The 17,068-nt window shown below is 48.4% G+C and overlaps 1 protein-coding gene across 3 annotated transcripts in view; it reads right to left on the bottom strand.

The window, feature by feature from the left end:
- Positions 1 to 3,423: 3,423 nt before the first annotated feature.
- Positions 3,424 to 17,068, bottom strand: part of LOC143935049 (uncharacterized) — a 60,149-nt gene continuing 46,504 nt past the window's right edge. For all 3 annotated transcript variants that reach the window (XM_077458642.1, XM_077458641.1, XM_077458639.1), the window contains exon 4: positions 3,424 to 3,625. The gene's annotated coding sequence lies outside the window, so the exon portion shown is untranslated. The remainder of the gene's footprint in view (positions 3,626 to 17,068) is intronic.

Below are 17,068 nucleotides of genomic sequence, written 5' to 3'. Positions count from 1 at the left end.
AGCACTGGGGTCTCTGAACCCCCAGGCCTTCAAACCTGCTCCTGCTATCCAGCACTGGGGTCTCTGAACCCCCAGGCCTTCAAACTCGCACCTGCTATCCAGCACTGGGGTCTCTGAACCCCCAGGCCTTCAAACCCACTCCTGCTATCCAGCACTGGGATTTATGAACCCCAGGCCTTCAAGCCTGCTCTTGCAATCCAACACTAGGGTTTCAGAACCTCCAGGCCTTCAAACCCGCACCTGCTATCCAGCACTGGGGTCTCAGAACCCCCAGGCCTTCAAACCCGCTGCTGCTATCAAGCACTGGTGTCTCTGAACCCCCAGGCCTTCAAACCCACTCCTGCTATCCAGCACTGGGGTCTCTGAACCCTGAGGCCTTCAAACCGACACCTGCTATCCAGTACTGGGGTCTCTGAACCCCCAGGCCTTAACCCACTCCTGAAATCCAGCACTGGGGTCTCTGAACCCCCAGGCCTTTAAGCCTGCTCCTGCAATCCAGCACTGGGGTCTCAGAACCCCCAGGCCTTCAAACCCGCACCTGCTATCCAGCACTGGGGTCTCTGAACCCCCAGGCCTTCAAACCCACTCCTGCTATCCAGCACTGGGATTTATGAACCCCCAGGCCTTCAAACCCGCACCTGCTATCCAGCACTGGGGTCTCTGAACCCCCAGGCCTTCAAACCTGCTCCTGCTATCCAGCACTGAGATTTATGAACCCCCAGGCCTTCAAAGCTGCTCCTGCTGCACTCTCTACATCTTGGATTCTCTCCTCCTTTCCTCCTCCTCCTGGAAGCATGTGACCCCCAGTTTATATGCGAGTCCTGCCCCTGCCAACACAAATTAATGATTGGTCCAGAGCTCTCCACATAAGCTGCCTGCCACTCCAGTCCCAAGGCCTGCCTCCCTTCCAGAACATTTGCACCGAAGGGGGACTTCCTTGAGCCAGAGTGTAGGTGGCCACACCCCCCTCTATTCTATCACTCCCCTTTCCCAAATAAACAACCAGGCCTAGAAAAGTGCAAGGCCCTGGCTAAATTTACCTCTCACTGTTTACAAGAAACCTATTAAGCACCCACCTAAATGGGGTGGGCGCTACATACCCGTTATGTATTTATGATATATGGTTGATCCTTTTCCTACATACAGTGCATATAGATATATGTTGTGGGGTTATTGAAAGCTGTCTTCTATCTTTGCCGTGGACCACACTAGAAATATTAATTATGTATTTTAATTTCTTTGTCTGTTTTTTATCTTGCACTTGGGAAATACTGTAACCATATGGTCGTGATCCACCCAGGATTCCAGATCTGGATCTGCGCCTGGCTCAGCCTCTCAGCGAGCCTCAGCCAGCCACTCCCGCCCCCTCCACAGCGCTGTGCTCCAGTGAGCGTGGGGGAGGGGCAGAGCGGACAGCGGTTACTGATAGTCACCAGCTCCCTGCTCACGAAGCTCTGAGAACCGAGTGATCAGCGATGTTTGATCGCTCGGTTATCAGCCATAGAGCAGGGCGGGGGACAGTTGCAGCATCGGGCCAATACTGCATCCACCTAGGTAAGCAGCATGATTTTGAGAAAAGAAAACAAAAAAACGTCTCTTTTAAGTAATTTGGTAACCGGCCACGGGCCATAATGAAATGGTTAGAAATTTTCGTATTTTGTATTTTGAATAGCATAATGAGGATTTTAAACAACATCAGGATCATCATTTTCCGTGGGACCAATCCCTATTGGTTTAGGGTTGACACCTTTTCATCAAGCCAAAACCCGAACACTTTAGCGGCCTGGGACACCTTTGGGTTCCCCAAGGAGAGTAGTAATGCGGTGCAGATAGCGTGCCGCAGCGAACAGTTGGTGTGGCCAAATTGCTCTTGCTGATATCATCGCCCTGCCCCCCCCCCCCCCCCAGTGATGCCGAACCCGCCCCCAGACAGCCGCACGCAGCTCCCGGGCAGGAACGGATTTGTGTGTAACTATCTAGGTTACTTGAGGAGCCACAGTCCAACCTGAATAATGTGTCCGGGATATGATTCAAAACCCAGCGGCAACCCTACATTGGATTTACCCACTGTTTAAAAACAATCACGAAAGGAAAGAATTGTACAAGGCACTCGGGTCAGGTTTTAGGTCAAATGTTCCTAAGCGGAGACACTTCCAGGTGACAGTCCGTTATTTTTGTTAATTTCTCAAAAAAAGTTGTTGACATGGGGCGAGGTCTCCATTGTGAACGCCTGATGGTACACCAGTTGTTGGGTAGTTGGGAAGCAGACTTCCCACAGCGCCATGCTGTAGCTCCCCCATAGAAATGCCCATAAATTGGGCTTCAGCCTGGGGTGGAGCTGCTAACATTCCTAATTTGTCTGCGAGCATTCCTGCATAGACTTCTATTATATCCTGGGGGTTAGCTGCACTGAGCCATAGACTTCAATTACATCTTACCAGTGTGGTGCACTTTCTGCAAGTGCACCACACCCCCAGGATATAATAGAAGTGTATGGCTCAGTGCAGCTAACCTGCAGTAAAGCTGCAGGGCCACTGGGCTGCATCCGCAAATCAGTGTGAAAGCAGCCTAATAGTTGTTCATCTTTTTATAGGTGCTAATATGGCCATTGCAAAAGTTATTATGCCCAGTGTATGTGTTGTTTACAGCAGTATTTAACCGCTGTGTGTGTGTGTATATTACCTGCAAGGCAATGTCATAATGTGCTAGTATGCATCGTGTACCAGCACAATATGTGAAACTTCCCTGAAAACGAAATCCTGTCACTGTTGCAGAACTACAAGTCCCATGAGGCATAGCAAGACTCTGACAGCCACAAGCATGACACCCAGAGGCAGAGGCATGATGGGACTTGTAGTTTTGCAACAGCTGGAGGTCCGTTAATTGCATATGATCCCTGCTCTATAACTTTTAGAAGACTAAATAACAACCACCTGTTCGTGTTTTTGAACAAAAAAAAAAAAAAAAAATGTGGCAGAATACATTGGGGGTTATGTACGAAAGGCAAATCCACTTTGCACTATAAGTGCAAAGGGCACTTGAAATTGCACTACAAGTGCACTTGGAAATGCAGTTGCTGTAAATCTAAGGGGTAGATCTGAAATGAGGGGAAGCTCTGCTGATTTTATTATCCAATCATCTGCAAGCTAAAATACTGTTTTTTATTTTCCTTGCATGTCGCCCTCAGATCTACAGCGACTTTACTTCCAAATGCACTTTCAGTGCAATTTCAAGTGTGCTTCGCACTTGTAGTGCAAAGTGGATTTGCATTTCGTAAATAACCCCCCATTGTGTCCTGAATTTATGAAGAAAGATTCATTATTTGCAACGTTTTTTTTTTTTTTTGTTTTTTTTTTCGTCAATATAGATAAAAATTTAAACCCAGTCATGATTAAATACCAGCAAATGAAAGCTCCATCTGTCTCAAAAAAAAAAGTTATAACATTTATTTGGGTACACTTTTGCTTGACTGAGTATTTGTCATTTAAAGTTTGACAGACAGTGCTGAAAAGGGAAACACTGAAAGTTTAACATGCTGGTCTTCCAGTGGTTACATTCAGAAAACATTCTTTTTTTGGTGCCATCGTTTTCAAAATTTCTTTCGAAGATCCTGTTGTGCCGTTTTCTAAAATAAAAATAAAACATTGAAAAAAGACACTGGAACCTCATTGCAGAAAATGTGAGACTCAGAATGGCTAAAAATATCAATAATAGTAATAATAATAATACTAATAATAATAATAATCATATAACAGTACAGAACCTGCTTTAAGTGTAACCTAGGAAATATGTTTGACGCAATGTAGGAATCGCACAAATATGTGTTTAAAGTGGACCCCCTTGGCCCCAAAAACAATAAACCTCACCAACCTGTAGTTAAAGTTCGGTAAGGCGTACGGTATATTTAAAAAAGAGACGCTTGAGAGGGGACATGATCTCAAATTACAAATACCGTACTGGTGACCCCACAGTATATAAATACCGGACTGGTGACCCCACAGTATATAAATACCGGACTGGTGACCCCACGATAGGGATACAACTTTTTCACCGAAAGGGAGTTTAACAAGACACGTAGCCGCTCATTAAAATTTGAAGAAAAGAGATTTAACTTTAAACTACGTAGAGGGTTCTTTACTATAAGAGCGGCAAGGATGTGGAATTCCCTTCCACAGGCGGTGGTCTCAGCAGGGGGTTATCGATAGTTTCAAGAAACTGTTAGATAAACACCTGAACGACCGCAACATACAGGGATATATAAAGTAATACTGACATATAATCACACAAATAGGCAGGGCTGGATTAACGTAGGGGCTATTGGAGCTGCAGCTCCAGGCCCCTACCTTAATATAGGCCCAGCCACCCAAAAAGGACATGGAAAGCAATGGGTCAATGGGAAGAGATCTCCCCTGACGGGCCCTGCATTCCACATGCACTGCCGGGGCAGGCTGTTGGGATTGATAATGGGCACTGCATGAGCAGTCCTAACAGAAGCCTGGGGCACGCCAATGCAGGGCTCTTACGGTCTGGGGCTTCCATAGTGTTAGGCCTGCGCAGCTGCACTCTTTCAACACAGAGTGCACGCCAATGCCCTTACAGAAACTTGGCAAATGAAATGCCAGTCTTCCCTAGTGTTATGCCTGTGCGGCTGCGCACTTTTGAGTTTGGGCGCATGCCAGCACAGGCTCTTGGAAAGCAGAAGGGTGTCCATTAAAAGGCCCACCAAAATCCTCAGCACCAAGCACATGATGCTCTTAATCCGGCCCTGCAAATAGGTTGGACTTGATGGACTTGTCTTTTTTCGACCTCATCTACTATGTAACTATGTAACTCAACTAAATATTACAAATATTTACTTAAATCTAAAGCCACATAAAGTGACCCAGATCTCCTTTTTTTTCTGGATTGCAGATGGTTGGTTCTTGAGCTGTGTGAAGTTGGCACCCCATGTTTGTAAAACCTGAATAAAAATATACCATTCGTTTGTGCCGCGTTTGTGCTGATTTGTGCCGCAAAAATTAGCGTTTGTGCCAGTTCGGTTTCTGAGATATTAAACATTCAATTTAATGCAAGCCCCGCCCACTTTGCACCCCACGTTGCTGAATTTGAAAAACAAACGCGCCATTTGTTTGTGCTGCGTTTGTGCTGGTTTGTGCTGCAAAAATAAACGTTTGTGCCGCTTTGGTTGCGGAGATATTGTGCGTTATAGTTGCTGAAACCCCGCCCACTTTGCACCCCACGTTACCGAAATTGAAAAACAAACGCGCCATTCGTTTGTGCCGCGTTTGTGCTGGTTTGTGCTGCAAAAATAAACGTTTGTGCCGCTTTGGTTGCGGAGATATTGTGCGTTATAGTTGCTGAAACCCCGCCCACTTTGCACCCCACGTTACCGAAATTGAAAAACAAACGCGCCATTCGTTTGTGCCGCGTTTGTGCTGGTTTGTGCTGCAAAAATAAACGTTTGTGCCGCTTTGGTTGCAGAGATATTGTGCGTTATATGTTATGAAACCCCGCCCACTTTGCACCCCACGTTACCGAATTTGAAAAACGAACGCGCCATTCGTTTGTGCCGCGTTTGTGCTGGTTTGTGCTGCAAAAATAAACGTTTGTGCCGCTTTGGTTGCGGAGATATTGTGCGTTATAGTTGCTGAAACCCCGCCCACTTTGCACCCACGTTACCGAATTTGAAAAACGAACGCGCCATTCGTTTGTGCCGCGTTTGTGCTGGTTTGTGCTGCAAAAATAAACGTTTGTGCCACTTTGGTTGCGGAGATATTGTGTGTTATATGTTGTGAAACCCCGCCCACTTTGTACCCCATGTTACCGAATTTGAAAAAAAAACGTGCCATTCGTTTGTGCCGCGTTTGTGCTGGTTTGTGCTGCAAAAATAAACGTTTGTGCTGCTTTGGTTGCGGAGATATTGTGTGTTATATGTTGTGAAACCCCACCCACTTTGTACCCCATGTTACCGAATTAGAAAAAAAAACACGCCATTCGTTTGTGCCGCGTTTGTGCTGCAAAAAGAAACGTTTGTGCCGCTTTGGTTGCGGAGGTATTGTGCTTTATAGTTGCTGAAACCCCGCCCACTTTCCACCCCAAATTGCTAAATCTTAAAAACAAATGCGCCATTTGCTTCTGCCGGGTTTTTGCTGGTATAGTTGCAGGGAGATATTGAGCAGTATATATTGTCAAACCACAACAACTTAGCACCTCGTTATTAAATCATACATACAACTAGATTTATTTGTTAATGGTTTGTGCAGATTTGGTGGATATTATACATGTTTTACTTCATATGCATAGTTTTGCCACCCCCACAGGGATCCTCCCCTTTCCGATTCTCTAGTGCTAAATGGAAGAACAGACAGGGAGGGGGCGGGCACATATGGCTCTGGCTCTAGTGAGCCAGAGCAGTTGTCAATCAGGCGGCAGGGTGGATCTCTACAGTATTGTCAGGATCTGTACCGGCTGCAGCATTAATCTGCACTGGCAGGATATAGTGGGCAATGGCCCGCCACATGCACATGAGTTTTTTTGTCACTGGAGAACATACTAAATGTCACCTTGTGAACAAAAAGAGAACTAAGGCCAAAAAAAGTTGGGACATAGTTCTCTTTTAACATAAGTTTAAACCAGACGGTAACCAAGAAAAACAGCACTCCGGCAGGAGAGAGAGGTTCGGAGTGGCCATCTACAACTTTCAAGCAAAAAAAATGCTAAGCTTGCAGGTGGGAGATACAGTGCAGATATTTGATTTGTTCCTCCAAGTGAATCCTCTGTACCACCCTTCATATGTCTCAAAGTAGGGGATATTTGCAGCTGCACATACTCATCAGAAAGAAGTGCAGATGACGGAGGGGCGGAGTTACTACATGGCGCCAAGCAGCAGCGTGATGCTGTGAGCTCCTAGGCATTCCCCCTGAGCGAATATGCTAAGTGAGCCTGATTTTCCGTGTTAAAGCTGATTTGTGCCCCCACCATGGTAGCTTCTTATCGGTCTGTTACGTGCTGCTATCCACCTGCTACCTACCCAGTTTCCGGATCTCAGCTGGTCAGTCGTCTGTCTCCCCACTGTCCCTGGTTGATCGACCCGCAGTGAGCCATCTACTGGGCGGCAGTGGAGTAGCAGTGGAGTAGCATGGGTTGTCAGTACCCGGGTCAAGGCAAGTAATTTGCACCCCCTAACCTGCGGACTTTTAGCACTCCCCGAGTCCCTTCAAATACAATAGCAGTGACCTACCTGATTCCTATACTGACCACTACACTAACCTACTTGATTAATTCCTTTACTGACCATTACACACTACACTGACCACTATACTATACTGTCCACTACACTGAGAACTACACTGACCACTATACTATACTGACCACTGTACTATACTGACCACTACACTACACTGACCACTATACTGTCCACTGCACTACACTGTCCACTACACTGACCACTATACTATACTGTCCTACATTACACTGACCACTACACTGTCCACTATACTGACTACTATACTGTCCACTACACTGACCGCTATACTGTCCGCTACACTATACTGACCACTACACTGATCACTAAACTATACTGTCCACTACACTGTTCACTAGGGATGAGCTTCGTGTTCGAGTCGAACATACATTCAACTCGAACATTGGCTGTTCGTCCGTTCGGCGAATACCGAATGTTATGGGCTGTTCGCGCCAAATTCGTGTGGCGCTCACGGCCCACAATGCACTGCGCCACCGCAGTGCATTGCTGGCTCATGATTGGCCAAGCATGCACTGTGACCCCGCATGCTTGGCCAATCACAGCGCCGACAGCAAGGAGAGCCATGATTGGCCACAGGCAGGATGCCTGTGGCCAATCATAGCTCAGGCTGTGTAGTACACGCCCCACACTATATAAGGCCGCCAGCGCGGCGGCCTTGTGTAGTGTATTGGCGTCTGTAGGAGTTAGCGGGTGTTCTGTGTACCTTCAACACAGTATACACCGTTTATTATCGGCCGATTTTTCGTTCTTGCTCTTCTGTAGTGGTTGTTGTCTGCGTGCCCTGACCGCAGTATACACCATTATATCCACCTATATAGCTAGCTATATTTCTCTTTTTTTAATAGAGCTTGCAGTCAGTTGTAGGAGATTGTGCGTGCTGTCTGTGTGCCCTGACCGCAGTATACACGGTTATATCCACCTATATAGCTAGCTATCTTGCTCTTTTTAAATAAAACTTGCAGTCAGTTGTAGGAGATTGTGCGTGCTGGCTGCGTGCTCTGAACGCAGTATACACCGTTATATCCACCTACATAGCTCTTCTCTAATTGAGCCATCTGTAGGAGTTAGTGGAAGTTGTGTGTGCCTCCAGCACAATATACACTACCCGAATGCTGCTTTTCCCATCTCTCTTCAGGCCATTACCATGTCTGGAAGGCCAACAAGGAGAGGCAGACAGACACGAGCCGATAAAAGAGGGCAAGCAGGCTCTGTGTCTAGAGACAACAGTGCTGGTCGTGGACGCGGTGCATCGTCATCATCAGTATATGGCCATGGGACACGCTTGTCCTTCTTTTCGGCAGCTGGACATGTTAAGCCGCAACGTGCCGAAGACTTGGTAGAGTGGATTACCAAGCCCTCTTCATCCTCCTCATCCTCTCTCATCCAGGCTCAGGGTACTAGCAAAGAAGCTGCCAACCCATCGTCTTCCCGCCTCTCAATGTCATCATCAGTGACTCCTTCCCTTGACCCACCATGTCCTCCTGAGGAGTCTCCTGAACTCTTTGAGCACAGTGTTGGGTACATGCTCCAGGAGGATGCCCAGTGTTTTGTAGGCTCTGATGATGATACTCAGCTAGAGGAAGGCAGTAGCGTGAGCGCAGAGAGAGGGGATGCTCAAGAAGGACAGCAATCTGGCAGTCATGTTCCACAAGCTGCAGCATACTGCCAGGTTTGCTCCAGCGATGAAGAGGGAGGGGATGATGAGGGCACTGACTCCACGTGGGTGCCTGATAGGAGGGAGGAGGAGAAGGCACATGTCCAATGAGGCAGGATGCCCTCCGAGGGCCAGCTTAGTGGCAGCACACCGACTGAATCACACCGCAGAGCTCTGCCTGTGCAGGGCGCTGCCTCTGCGCGTTATTCTAAAAGTTCTTTGGTGTGGGCCTTTTTTGAGATGAGTGCATCAGATCGCACCGCTGCTATTTGCAACATATGTCTCAAGCGTATCTCGCGTGGCCAAAACATCAGCCGCTTGGGCACCATATGCTTGACCAGACATATGTTGACCTGCCATGCAGCTCGTTGGCAAGCGTACCTCAAAGACCCACACCAAAGAACAAAGCGGACCTCTCCTTGCTCCTCATCAGCTGGCATCTCCAACCCCACTAGACCTTCAGTCCTCTCTGAAACCTGCTCTGAGAGGAATGAAGGTGTAGAATTGGGTGTGTCACAGCCAAGTGCTTCCGGGCACTCTGCTAGCAGTACACCCACGTCCGATTATAGCAGGCAAATGTCCCTGCCCCAGCTGCTGGACCGTCGAAAGAAGTTCACTCCCAGCCATCCACATGCCCAGCGGTTGAATGCTAGCTTGGCTAAATTGCTAGCACTTCAACTGCTGCCTTTTCACTTGGTAGACTCGGCCCCCTTCCGTGAGTTTGTACAATGTGCGGTCCCTCAGTGGCAGGTCCCCAAACGCCACTTTTTCTCACGGAAGGCGATTCCGGCTCTCTACCGGCATGTGGAAGGCAATGGCCTCGCTAGACAGGGCGGTCAGCGGTAAGGTGCATATTACCGCTGACTCATGGTCCAGCAGGCATGGACAGGGACGTTACCTGTCTTTCACGGCCCATTGGGTCACTCTTCTGGCAGCTGAGAAGGATGCAGGACAAGGTGCAGTAGTGTTGGAGGTTGTTCTGCCACCACGCCTCCAAAATGCTACTACTGGTTGTGACACACCTCTCTCCTCCACCCCCTCCTCTTATTCTTCCTCCATGGCCTCTTCCAGTGCTCTGTCCTCAGAACCAGCGGTGCTCCGTAGGCGATCCAGGGGCTACGCAAGTACGCAGGCAATACGATGCCATGCCGTGCTTGCGCTGGTTTGTTTGGGGGACAGGAGCCACACTGGGGCAGATGTTTTGTCAGCTCTGCAGGGGCAGGCCGAGAGGTGGTTGACGCCACGCCAGCTTAAGCCAGGAATGGTGGTTTTCAACAATGGCACCAACCTCCTCTCCGCCCTCCGACAAGGACAACTGACCCATGTGCCCTGTGTGGCTCGCGTCCTTAACCTGGTGGTGCAGCCGTTCTTGGGCAGGTACCCGGGCTTACAGGATGTCCTGAAGCAGGCCAGGAAAGTCTGTGTGCATTTCCGCCGATCATTTAATGCCTGTGCTCGGCTGGCTGAGCTCCAAAAGGAGTTGAACCTGCCCAAGAACCGACTTATATGTGACATGCCCACCAGGTGGAACTCAACGTTAGCCATGCTGCAGTGACTGCACACGCAGCAGAGGGCCATCAATGAGTACCTGTGCGACTATGGCACCAGGACAGGGTCAGGGTAGCTCGGTTTTTTCTCACCACGCCAGTGGGGCATGATAAGGGATGCATGCACTGTCCTGTCACTGTTTAAGGACGCCACAAGGATGGTGAGCAGTGACAGTGCATGCATCAGTGACACTGTACCTCTTGTCCACCTCTTGGAGCATACGCTGCATGGAATAATGGACAGAGCACTTGAGGCAGAACAGAGGCAGGAAGAGGAGGACTTCCTTGCCTCTCAAGGCCCCCTTTATCAGGACAGTGTTCCTGCTGTGCCATCCATCACACAGGAAGAGGATGAGGAGGAGGAGGAGGAGGATGATTGTGTCAGCATGGAGGTGGATGCTGGAACTCAGCATCAGCAGCAGTCTTGTAGGGATGATTTACAGTCCCAAGAAACCCGTGGACTTGTACGTGGCTGGGAGGAGGTAGCTGCAGATCATGTTGTCATTAGTGACCCAGAGGACTCCGGACCGAATGCCTCAGCTACCCTATGCTGCATGGCCTCCCTGATCTTGCAAAGCCTGCGGAAGGATCCTCGTATTCTTCGGATCAAGGAGAGGGACCATTACTGGCTGGGCACTCTCCTTGATCCACGGTACAAGGGTAAGGTTGCCGACCTTATCTTGCCATCGCAGAGGGAGCAGAGGATGAGACATCTCCGGGAGGCCTTGCAGAAAGGTCTGTGCAACGCGTTCCCAGAGACTGGGAGGTTACAAACTCCTGGTCTTGGACAACGTGTTGCTGAGGCATCGGTCAGAAGGAGCGGTGGAGAAGGTGCGTTCAGACAATTTTTTAGTCCGCAGCCCCAAGGTATGATCGGTTCCAGCAACCATCGCCAGCGTCTGATTTACATGGTGCAGGAATACCTAGGGGCAAGGTCAGACTTGGACACCTTTCCCACCGAAAATCCTCTGGCTTACTGGGTCTTGAGGATGGATCACTGGCCAGAGCTTGCACAGTATGCAATTGAGCTACTAGCCTGTCCTGCATCCAGCGTTCTTTCGGAACGCACCTTCAGTGCTGCTGGTGGCTTTGTTACCGATCACAGGGTGCGCCTGTCCACCGACTCAGTTGATCGACTGACCTTCATCAAGATGAATCAGTCTTGGATCACCCACAGCTACCAAGCACCTGAAGCTGATGTAACCGAATAATTTTTTTTGAAATATCACATCCCTTCAAGACTACCTATGCTGATGCTGAGTGACTGTCCTGTTATGTTGATTGTCTATCCTCTTCCTCCTCCGCTGATATGTTGGAAGAACATTTTTGGTTCTGGGTGATGCCACCAGCCCAATTTTACAGCCCCTGTTTAACAGGGGCGTTTAATTACAATTTTTGATGCAATGCTTTGCAGCAGGGCTCATTCCTGCACCACAACTAGAGTACATGGGAGAGGTTGCAGTGTCGTGGCACCAGCACCAGTGCCTAAGGCCCAATTTTTCAGCCCCTGTTTAACAGGGGCATGTAATTACAATTCTTGATATAATAGTTCACAGGAGGGCCCGTTCCTGTGCCCACCCAGAGTAACTGTGAGGACTTATAGTGTTGTGGCACCAGCACCACAACCACCAAAGGTCAATTTTTCTACCACTGTTCAACAATGGCATGTAATTACAATTCTTGATATAATCGTTCACAGGAGGGCGCTCCAGCGCCCACCAAGAGTCACTTTGAGGGCTTACAATGTTGTGACAACACCAACACCTTGTTCCGCCATTTCTGCAGAGCATATAGGGCAGGTCCCTACTTTCAAACATCCAACTTACAAACATCTGCTACTTGCAAACGGAAGGAGATAACAGCAAGTGAGATGAAAAAAGATGTATGACAAAACAAATTATACAGGGGTGATAACCCTTCCCTATGTTTTCCAAAAAGCTTAAAAATAGATTTTTTGACTGGAGCTACACTTTAAAAATGTACCAGTTGAAATATATATAGGGCCTGGTGTCCCCACGACTTTCCTTTTTGTAATATGGGTACGTGGTTCCCCTTAATATCCGTACAAGATCCAAAGGGACTGGTAATGGGCAGGGGGGGGGGGGGAGAGGGATACCCATGCCATTTTTCTCAATGATTTTCATCCATCTTTCATCCATGGCATTTCGGCCATTTTTAAAAACATTTTAGGCATTGACCCATGTCCCCTGGGGCAGGAGCCAGGTCCCCAAACCCTTTTTTAGGACAGTATCTTGCACATTAGCCATTAAAATTAGCACTTTTTATTTCAAATGTTTGAGTCCCATAGACTTCAATGGGGTTCTAACGTTCGTACGAATTTGCGGTCCGTTCGAAAGTTCTGATGCGAACCGAACTGAGGGGTGTTCGGCTCATCCCTAGTTTAAAGCCTTTCTGTATGTTACTACAATGATTTTACATTCTGGCTACCCCTGAACAAAGGATGTATACAGTACATAGGGACATCAGTTATTAACACAACTAGTGTAGCCACCTGACCACTATATTAGGTTGATGTGCTAGTATTGCAAAAAAAATTGTTTGTATACACACAGCAAACACACGATCACCTATTCCAAATGTATTATTTTCACTGCAATTGAATACATTGCATAATTATTAATAATAAGTAAAATTAAAGATGTTAAAAATTAATTTACCCTGGATTTCCTGAGCTAGAATGAAACCATCAAGCAAAAAGTTGTTCGAGCTCCAATGCTGCCTTTTCCAGGGTACAGTATGAAGTGCAGTGCTCGGCACAGTGGGAGGAGCTTTACATTAAGGAAACCCAAGCTGAGTATAGGTTCTGTAAGTTCTGTATGTAAGATGTAGTAACAAGGTGTAAAGTCAGTGTGGTTTCACAACATATAACACACAATATCTCCGCAACCAAAGCGGCACAAACGTTTATTTTTGCAGCACAAACCAGCACAAACACGGCACAAACGAATGGCGCGTTCGTTTTTCAAATTTGGTAACGTGGGGTGTAAAGTGGGCGGGATTTCACAACATATAACACACAATATCTCCGCAACCAAAGTGGCACAAACGTTTATTTTTGCAGCACAAACCAGCACAAACGCGGCACAAACGAATGGCGCGTTCGGTTTTCAATTTCGGTAACGTGGGGTGCAAAGTGGGCGGGGTTTCACAACATATAAACACACAATATCTCCGCAACCAAAGCGGCACAAACGTTTATTTTTGCAGCACAAACCAGCGCAAACGCGGCACAAACGAATGGCGCGTTTGTTTTTCAAATTCAGTAACGTGATGTGCAAAGTGAGCGGGGTTTCATAACATATAACGCACAATATCTCCGCAACCAAAGCGGCACAAACGTTTATCTTTGCAGCACAAACCAGCACAAACGCGGCACAAACGAATGGCGCGTTTGTTTTTCAAATTCGGTAACGTGGGGTGCAAAGTGGGCGGGGCTTTACAACATATAACGCACAATATCTCTGCAACCAAAGCGGCACAAATGTTTATTTTTGCAGCACAAACCAGCACAAACGTGGCACAAACGAATGGCGCGTTCGTTTTTCAATTTCGGTAACGTGGGGTGCAAAGTGGGCGGGGATAACGCACAATATCTCTGCAACCAAAGCGGCACAAACGTTTATTTTTGCAGCACAAACCAGCACAAACGCGGCACAAACGAATGGCGTGTTCGTTTTTCAATTTCGGTAACGTGGGGTGCAAAGTGGGCGGGGTTTCAGCAACTACAACGCACAATATCTCCGCAACCAAAGCGGCACAAATGTTTATTTTTGCAGCACAAACCAGCACAAACGCGGCACAAACGAATGGCGCGTTCGTTTTTCAAATTCGGTAACGTGGGGTGCAAAGTGGGCGGGGTTTCAGCAACTATAACGCACAATATCTCCGCAACCAAAGCGGCACAAACGTTTATTTTTGCAGCACAAACCAGCACAAACGCGGCACAAACGAATGGCGCGTTCGTTTTTCAAATTCGGTAACGTGGGGTGCAAAGTGGGCGGGGTTTCAGCAACTATAACGCACAATATCTCCGCAACCAAAGCGGCACAAATGTTTATTTTTGCAGCACAAACCAGCACAAACGCGGCACAAACGAATGGCGCGTTCGTTTTTCAATTTCGGTAACGTGGGGTGCAAAGTGGGCGGGGATAACGCACAATATCTCTGCAACCAAAGCGGCACAAACGTTTATTTTTGCAGCACAAACCAGCACAAACGCGGCACAAACAAATGGCGTGTTCGTTTTTCAATTTCGGTAACGTGGGGTGCAAAGTGGGCGGGGTTTCAGCAACTATAACGCACAATATCTCCGCAACCAAAGCGGCACAAATGTTTATTTTTGCAGCACAAACCAGCACAAACGAATGGCGCGTTCGTTTTTCAAATTCGGTAACGTGGGGTGCAAAGTGGGCGGGGTTTCAGCAACTATAACGCACAATATCTCCGCAACCAAAACGGCACAAACGTTTATTTTTGCAGCACAAACCAGCACAAACGCGGCACAAACGAATGGCGCGTTCGTTTTTCAAATTCGGTAACGTGGGGTGCAAAGTGGGCGGGGTTTCAGCAACTATAACGCACAATATCTCGGCAACCAAAGCGGCACAAATGTTTATTTTTGCAGCACAAACCAGCACAAACGCGGCACAAACAAATGGCGCGTTTGTTTTTCAAATTCAGCAACGTGGGGTGCAAAGTGGGCGGGGCTTGCATTAAATTGAATGTTTAATATCTCAGAAACCGAACCGGCACAAACGATAATTTTTGCGGCACAAATCAGCACAAACGCGGCACAAACGAATGGTATATTTTTATACAGGTTTTACAAACATGGGGTGCCAACTTCACACAGCTTGGTTCTTGTTCCGGTTTCTGTGTAGCTGCCTGGCTGCCCACACCACCAATCACCGCTCTGATCATGAGAAATGGCCACGCAAAGAGTCCTCTGGAAGTGTTGATCTAATGGGGCCCCAGTAACTCCCCCGTGGAGGAACCAAAGTGAGAAGAGGGCTTCCATTGCGGCTAAGCTCTGAGCACCTGTGGAGGTGAGGACAGGGGGTGCAGGGCTCAAAGAAGCATGGTCTTGCTGCTTGTGGTGGTGAATTCAAGACAGAGCCAAAGATATGTATATGAGCCAGACATCAAAAGAGAAGTTAGGAAGACAGGTGTCAGGAAGATCCTTCTCACGGGCATCCGAGCGGCGTAAGACGCAGAAGATTATCTGTGCGCAAGAAGAGCGTTATCGCGGTCGGCGGTGCGCGCGGGAGCGTGCACGGCCGTTTGACGCAATTGGCGCCAATAGCGCTATTTAAAGTGGATCCTTGCTTTGCTGCCTTGCTACACAGCGTTCTCGTGTACTCTGGTATCCTGTATCTGAATTCACCTGATCCGTATCTTGATCCGTATTGAACCCGGCCTGTTCCTGACTTCGCTGTTTGCTGCCTGCCCCCGACTTTTGGCTTCCTGTCCGACTACTCTTCTGGATTTAGTTTCTGTACCTGATCTGCTCGCCTGTGCCTGACCTGGACCATTGTACTACTCTGCCACCTGCCAGTTTCCTGTTTACCGTTGCTGGACTACAGAACACCTCCCAGTCCGCCACCGTACCCGGCTGTTGTCTTCCACTGTGTCCTGTTGCCTCTTATCTCTTGCTGCGGACTATAGGATTCCTTCCACTTCCCGCTATATCCTGTTTGCCAGTGGCGTAACTAGAACCTTCAGGGCCCCGATGCAGGAAACCATGGCGGGTCCCCCCCCCGACCTCCGGACAGGGCTCTTTTCTCCGAGCCCGATGGTGGAACACCAGGGCCCAGTCCCAAGTGGGTGGCTGCATATAAAGGAACCGATTTAAAAAAAACATCAATTACAGCCACTGTGCCCATCAAACGCCACCACTGTACCATCAAATGTCACTACTGTGCCCATCAAACTCTGCCGCTGTGCCCATCAAATGCCACCGCTGTGCCCATCAAATGCTGCCAGTGTACCCATCAAATGCTGCTACTGTGCCCATCAAATGCTGCCACTGTGAATCCCCACTGCCCGCTCACTGTCTGCCCGCCACTTACCCTGTCTTGGTGGGGCAGCGGGTAACGGCCATGAGCGGGGTCCTCCATGCAGCTACTGCCATCCTCATCTCCCGTCCTCTCCTCCTGATGGGCATCCAATAGCTGCACCTATCGTTTCAGCCAATCTGGTGATGGGTAAAAGACCCGCACACCTGATTGGTGGAGAGGTGGTTCAGTGTTAGGAAAGTGAATATTAATTCACTTTTCTAACACACCTGGGCAGACTGTGAGCGTCAAGCATGGCGCTCGCAGTTCACCTATTTTGAAGCCTATTAGAGCCCATGGCTCTAATCAGGTGCTGCAAAAACACCCCCCGTCGCTGTAATTCAGGCACCCGGCACCCCAAAAGGGACCAGACACCTAAATATGGGGGTGGCAGCGGTGGCCATGGATAGATTCCTGCTATGCTATGCATGAATCTATTGGTCATAGAGGGGGTGGAACCTGTGCACCCTTTTGGATGCACCGCCACTGATAAACACATCCACACACACATGCATACATACACATACAT

This window comes from Lithobates pipiens, unplaced genomic scaffold, assembly GCF_037356315.1.
Source record: "Lithobates pipiens isolate NorthernLeopardFrog02 unplaced genomic scaffold, aLitPip1_a1.2 Scaffold_28, whole genome shotgun sequence".
In the NCBI taxonomy this organism is placed as follows: Eukaryota; Metazoa; Chordata; class Amphibia; order Anura; family Ranidae; genus Lithobates; species Lithobates pipiens.
Note: the sequence above shows the minus strand (reverse complement) of the source record. Positions and strands in the feature narration are given on the sequence as shown.